This window comes from Rattus norvegicus (genome assembly GCF_036323735.1).
Source record: "Rattus norvegicus strain BN/NHsdMcwi chromosome Y unlocalized genomic scaffold, GRCr8 chrY_unlocalized_4, whole genome shotgun sequence".
In the NCBI taxonomy this organism is placed as follows: domain Eukaryota; kingdom Metazoa; phylum Chordata; class Mammalia; order Rodentia; family Muridae; genus Rattus; species Rattus norvegicus.
In genome coordinates this window covers 1,614,770-1,622,158 of record NW_026947400.1, presented here as the reverse complement: position 1 = coordinate 1,622,158, position 7,389 = coordinate 1,614,770, and positions in this window count along the sequence as shown.

Below are 7,389 nucleotides of genomic sequence, written 5' to 3'. Positions count from 1 at the left end.
TTGTAGGAGTCTGCACTCAAGCAATCGGGACCTGGGGCTCTTGCTTGGGGGGGGGGAACTTAATTAATGTTTGTGTCTCTTTAGGTGTTGTAGAGCTATTTGCATAGTTTATCTTACCTGAATTTACCTGTGGTCAGTGTAATCAGTCTACACAATCATCTACTTCATTCAGAGCTTCTAATTTGGAGACAGAGGGTTTTTGAAGTGAGACCTAATGATTCTGTGACATTCATCAGTGTCCATTGATACAGCTCCCTGTTCATTTCTGATTTTGTTATTTGGATGCTGTCTCTCCACCTATTACATTATCTGTCTGAGGATTTGTCTGCCGGGTCGATGTTCCCAAGGAACCAGCTCTAATTTTTTTTTTTAATCTTTGTATTCACTTTGTTTCTGATGGATCACTTTCACCCCGAGTCTGATTATTTCTTGCTGTCTCCTCCTTTAATATGTATTTGCTACTTTTATTTTAGAGATTTAGTGTATGCTGAGAAGTTGCTTGTGTCAAATCTCTGGTTTCTTTATGAAAGTGCCCTGTGCCGTATATGCATGTTCCTCTTAGCACTGCTTTTACGTCCCTTAAGTTTGGAGAAGCTGTGCCTTCATTTTCATTAAATTCTAGGAACCCTTTTTGTTTTTCATGTCTTCTCTGAGTTGGGGATTCTTCAGTTGCGAGCTATTGAATTTCAATGAGTTTATACATTTTTTCTTATTGTTGAAGTCCAGTTTTAATACATGGAGATCTGAGAAGATCCAATGGTTAGCACAGTCTTTCTGCTTCTGTTATGGCTTGTTTAGCGAGGGAGAACATGGTCAGTTTAGGATAAAGTTCCATGAGGTACTAAAAAGAGAGTGTGTACTTTTGTGTTCGTGTGAACTATTCTGTAGATATCAGTGAGGTCAGTTTAATTGAACCCCGTGTTAGTTATATTATTTATTTATTTTTTTTAATTTCTGTTTCAAAGGCCTGCCCTTGGTGAGAGTGGGACATTGATGTTCCCCACTATTAATATGTGAGGTTCGATGTGATATTTAAGTTTCAGCAATATTTCTCTCACCAATATTGCTGCTTTTTCTTTGGCATATAGATGTCCAAAATCGAGATGCCATTTTGGTGGATTATTCCTCTGATGCATATGAAGTGTCCTTCCACATCTCTTTTGATAACTTTTGGTTGAAAGTCTGATTTGCTGCATGTTAGAATGGTTACATCATCTTTTTTCTTATGTCCATTTGCTTCGGAAACTTTTTCCAACTACTTAGTCTGAGGTTGAGTCTATCTCGGTTGTTGGATTGTGTTTCTTGAGTGCAACAGAAGGATGGTCCTGTTTTTAAATCTATTGTGTTAGCCTGTGTCCTTTTACTGTTGAGTAGAGGCCATTAATGCTTAAAGGTGTTAATGAGAAGTGATATTTATTTCATGCAATTTTGATGTTGTGGAAGCAGGGTTTTTTTGCTTGCATCCTTTTTATTTTTGTTTTCTTGATTGGGATGTTTGAGTGTGTATGTGAGTATTAGATATGTTCTCTAGGGTGCATGGTTTTTTTGTTTGCATGTTTTTTGTTTGCATGTTTTTTGTTTTTTGTTTTGTTTTTTGGTAGCTGTTAGAATATTCATGTGAATATGAGATCCCTTCTGTAGGTTATGCTGTGTAATTATTAATATCTAGTGGGAGGCAGGGATGGTTCAATTTCTGAAAATGCGTCAGTATAATCCAGGATATAATGAAACTGAAAGAAAAAAATCACATGATAATCTCATTAGATGCTGAAAAAGCTTGCAAAAATATTCTAACCCCCCTTCATGTTAAAAAATGAGAGCGATCAGGGATACCAGTTCTATGCAGAAACATAATAGAGGCAACGGACAGCAAGCCGGTACCCAACATCAACTTTAATGGAAAGAAATGTAAAGCAATTCCATTAAAGTCAAGGACCATGTAAGGATGCCCACACTCCCTACTCTGTATAGTACTTGAAATTCTATCCAGGGTGAAAGCATGGTTCAAATTTTGTTCTGACATGGAGTATGGCCAAGGCCTGTGAAGGAGGAATGACACAGAGCTTTAGAACTCTGGGGTATGGCACACTCTTCAGCACAGTCTCGTTGGACCTTGGTGAGGCAGGAACCCAAGGAGGACTTCATGCAGAGTGTCGGTCGGTTATTGCACTCATATCTCTCTTATTCTAAGAAGTGCATGAAAATCCTCATGGAGTTTCCCACCACTCAGAGGGCAGCGCCATTGGAATTTGCAATAACAGTGGTCAAGATCTTTTAGGAATTGCCTCTGGGGCAGATCAGTGCTTCCATCATTGCCCGAGGAAATGTAGTATGGTCAGCGACGACCACCAACCTTAAAACGCATTTGGAAAAGTAAATAGTTTGTGAAGCTGGTTAAGATGTTGTCCCTACTGACTCTGATGTAAAACACAATTTATGTAACAATTTGATGTTTGGAAAGACTGGGACCTTTTCAGGTCAGGGATCAAGAACAATGGCGGCACAGGCTAATGGTGTGACTGTCACAAAGGCTGGACTGTTGATAACTGATTTCTGATTGAGTTTTACCCTCAGCTTCCTGATTGATTTAATAAAGATTGCCAGAGATGTGCATTGTGATCATTAAAAGCAGATATGACATTTTTATGCAGATGTTTAGATTTCTGTTTTTTTTAAGATTACTATAAGTGTACACTTAAAGATAAGTAATACAATACTTAGCCATTTCTCTGTAAATTCAAATTGCTTACTTTTGAAGTTATGTTGGCCTTGAGAATAATTAGTTTTCTTTAGGTGTACTATAAAATATTTGTTCTAATACAGTATTGGGTATCACTTTATTTCAGCCCTAAGATAGAGAAGAAAACAAGAACATGACCACATTTGTGTAATACAATATTCAATAAATTAATGGTCTAGAAGGAAAATATTGCCTGTTGGGAAACAGAGAAAACCTCGAAAATTGAACTATATGTCACAGCAATGAACCTGGGAAGAAAAATATTATCTAGAAGAATCTCATATACTCCATGTTTCTAAATCTTTTCTACCCATGCCGAGCCCCTGATCATCTTTGTCCATTCAGAGCATGTAACCACTAATGAAGCAAAGAGAAGTCTCTAGATTTAGAGAGATGGAGTATGTGAAGGTTACCACTGTGTCACAAGAGACACTCCTGGAAAAGGCCCTCTCAAATCTGGTCAATGTAAGGAAGGCTGTTCAGCAGGTAGGCCATGGCATTTCTCAGTCATCATCATTAGGCCCTGGCTGTAAAATCTCTTGTATCCTGGAGAGCCCTAGCTCCTTCTGTGAGGTCACAAGTGTTGTTGTGACTGCATCTGCCTCTCAGATATTCCTTCAGTACCTCTAAGGCTTACTAATTGGCCTTTAATTCAGAGTGAACAGCCATTTTGGAGGGAGAAAAGGAGGATGAAGAGGTCAGAGATGGAGAGAAGGAAGATGCCCTTCTATCTTGGTGTAAAAAAAGGAAGAAATACGTGGTCCATTGGAGAGCTAAATTAGTCCTGGGTAGGTTTTTAGTGGGTTCCTTGAAGAGACAGCCTTGATCTGAGTCTTCCACACATGGGAATCAGGAGTAGAAATCCTCTCAGAATCATCTGGACTTCACTGCTTGCTGTGGTTCCTGGAAGTCACAGAGTTTATACAATCAATTTCTTCATTCCAAAAGCCAGTTGTTGGGAAAGTTGTTCTACTGAGAGCTCATGGCTTTTACTCTTTTTGTCCTGAAGAAAACGGTCTGAAGAAACAAAGGAAAGACAAGTACTGTCTCTTCAGCTAAGTGTAAACGCCTCCATGCTTTGGATACCTATAATGGAGTTTGTGTCTGACATTGATAATTGGGAAAGAAGAGCTTCTAGTTGAGACTTCATCATCTCAGACTTTCCACTAGTATTACTCTGAATACCATTCCCTGAGAGTGACTCTTCAGATTTCTCTGTCAATGGGTTTGATTAGCTGGCAGGTTTCTTTTCTTTCTTTCATTTTTTTAATTTTTTATAAAAATTTATTGCTTTTTTAATTGGATATTTCTACATTTCCATTTCAAATATTAATTCCTTTCCCAGTTTCTTTTTCATAATTCTCCTATTTGATTTCGCTTTCCGTCTTCTATAACCCACCTTACTGCCCCCTGACATTGCCTTGAACCTGGAGTCAAACCCAGGGAGTACCAAGGACTTCTCCTTCCATTGGTGACCAACAAGGCTATCCTTTGCCACATATGCAGTTGGAGCCATAGTTCTGTCCATGTACAGTCTTTGAATATTAGTTTAGTACCAGAAATCTCTGTTGCATTTGCATTGTTGTTCCTACGTGGTTCAAAGCACCTTCAGCTCTTCTAATCCTTTCTCAAAATCTACCAACAGGATGTCCGTTTTCAGTTCACTGGCAGCATAGACTCCTTAGCTTCATCACTCTTATGTACATTTGGTTGCTGAGTGTGTGTGTGTGTGTGTTTGTAGAGCTAAACAATAAATTCTCAACTGAGGAATATCAACATCCTTAGCCATCAGGTAAATGGAAATCAAAAAAAAAATCCTGAGATTCCACAGCACAACAATCAGAATGACTAAGATATATTTTGAGCCTCATTCAGTTATGGTGTTTGGTGAATTTTTAACATGGACTTTGTGCAACTAGGTCAAGAATTTAGAATCCACAAATGACGACGCCAAATAAACTACATCCTATCCTTATGAACCTATTGAAGTGGAAGATTCACTGTACCGCAAGCCACTTTGCTCCCGTCCCATGTCATGAACCTTATGTTTGGACTGAAGAAAGAATCATGGTAAAACATCCAAAACCCTCAAGTCTGGCCCTGGAAACACAGGAAGGTAGATATTAGAGAACTGCTATCTAATGCAACTGCAGAAGTGCATTATATAGTCAATGTTGTTCTTTGCTTTCTTAATTTCTGGTAATTTTTGGATAAAATAAGGATTTGGGAGTTTATCATTTAAGTAAATACAAAATATTTACACTGTTCTATTCACTTTAGAGCTGGGCCCCCTTTGTTTCAAAATCGTACCAAAAAAAAAAAGTAATCGGATAATAGAACATTTGATTACACATTCAGCAATATATATATATATATATATATATATATATATATATATATATATATATATACATATATATATATAGAGTCCACTATCAAGTAATGTACAATAAGAAAATGTAATAAAATATTCACTCAATTAAAGGTCTTTAGGGAAAATACTGGCCTGTAGAAAAGAGAGATATCTGAGGAAATTGAACTATAGACCAGAGGAATGTAACTAGGAATAAAATTAGTATCCAGTAGAATCTCCTGCACTCCATATTCCTAGATCTTTTCCACCCATGCCAAGCCACTGACTAACTTTCTCCATTCAGAGCATGTAACCACTAGTGATGCAGAGAGAATTCTGTAGATTTAGAGAGATGGAGTACGTAATGGTATCCACTGTGTCACAGCAGATGGACCTGGAAAGGAACCCTCGAATCTGGTCATTGTAAGGAAAGCTGTTCAGCAGGTAGGCCATGGCAGTTCTCAGTGACATCATAAATAGGACCTCCATGAAAAAATCTGTTGTAACTTGGACAGCCCTACCTTCTTCTGTGATGTAACAAGTGTTGTCCTGACAGGAACTGCCTCTCAGATATTGCTTCAGTACCTCTCCCCTTTACTAATTGGCCACTAATTCAGAGTAAATAGCCATTTGGGAAAGAGAACAAACAAGATGAAGAGATCACAGGTGGGGAGAAGGAAGTTTGACTTTTGTCTTAGTATAAAAAAATGAAGAAATAAGTGGTACTGGGGAAAGCTCAGAGAGCCCTTGGTAGGGGGTGAATGGTATTGCTGAAGAGATAGACTTGATCTGAGCCTTGCACATATGGTAATCAAGAGTTGGAAGCTTCACAGAAGCATCTGGACTTCCCAGTTCTTATAGTTCTGAGATGTCAGAGGGTTTTTATCATTCATTTCTTTATTCCAAATCCAAGAGTTGGAGAGTGCACAGTTGTTTTACTGATAGCTATGGCCTTTATTCTATTTGTCCAAAGTAAAGGTCCTAAAGAAGAAGGGGTGGTCAATTATTGTGTCCTCAGCTCAGAGTAAACTCCTCCAAGCTTTGGGTACCTATAGTGCAGTTTGTGTCTGACACTGATATCTGGGAGAGAGAAGTGCTTCTAGTTGAGACTTCAACATCTTTGTCTTTCCACTAGTATTGCTCTGAATACCACTTTATATTTTCGAGTAAATAACTGTGATTAGTTGATAGTTTTCCTTAATTTTATATCTTTATTGTTTTATTTGTTTTATCAAATTTTAGTGTTTTTAAACTGGATGAGTCTATATTTACATTTAAAATATTATTTCCTTTCTCAGTTTCCTGCCCATAAGATCACTACCTGTTCATAATCCTTTCTTCTCTAACCATACTTCTGCCCCTTGACATTCCCTTGAGCTGGGAGACAAACCAAGGTAGGACCAAGGGCTTCTCCTTCCATTGGTGCCAACAAGGCCATCCTCTGCCACATATGCATTTGGAGCCATACATCTGTCGGTCCATGTCATTCTTTGAATATTGGTTTAGTACCAGAAAGCTCTGGTTCATTGACATTTGGTGTTAACAGCACCTTCAACTATTGTAATCCTTTCTCAAAATCTACCAACAAGATGTCCATTTTCAGTTCACTGGTTTGCCACTAACATTCACTTCTGCATTTGACATGCTCTAACTGTGTCTCTCAGGAAATATCTATATATCCAGTTCCTGGTAGAATTCACTTCTTAGCTTCATAAATCTTATCTAGTTTGGGTGGCTGATTATATATATATATATACTTTTGGTGGCTCCAACAGTTATGAAGTTAGGGGGAATTTTAATATGGATTCAGTGCAACTAGGACAAGAATGTAGAATCCACAAATTACAATGGCAAATAGATTCCCTCCTGTTCTTATGAAACTATTGAAGTTTAGGTTTCCCTGGTCCTGAAGTCATTCTTATCACTTCCCATCCTTCTCTATCTAATATTTGGCCTCAGGTAAGAATCATGGTAAAACATCCAAAAACCTCAAATCTAACCCTGAGACAATGGAACAGAGGTATTGAAGAACCGAGATCAAAAGGGACCTGAGAACCAAATTCTATACTCTGTGTGGTCATATGCTTTACTGTTATCTGGGAATTTTTGGATGAAATAGGAATTTGGAGTTTACCATTTGAAGTAGGTACACCCTATTTACACTGTTATAATCACTCTAGAGCTGGGCACTTTTGTTGAGAAAATCATGGCAGAAAATAGTAGTGGAAGAGAGAATTTTTGAGTACACATTCAGGAATAAGTATAAAGTCACCTATCAAGAAATATACAATAAAAA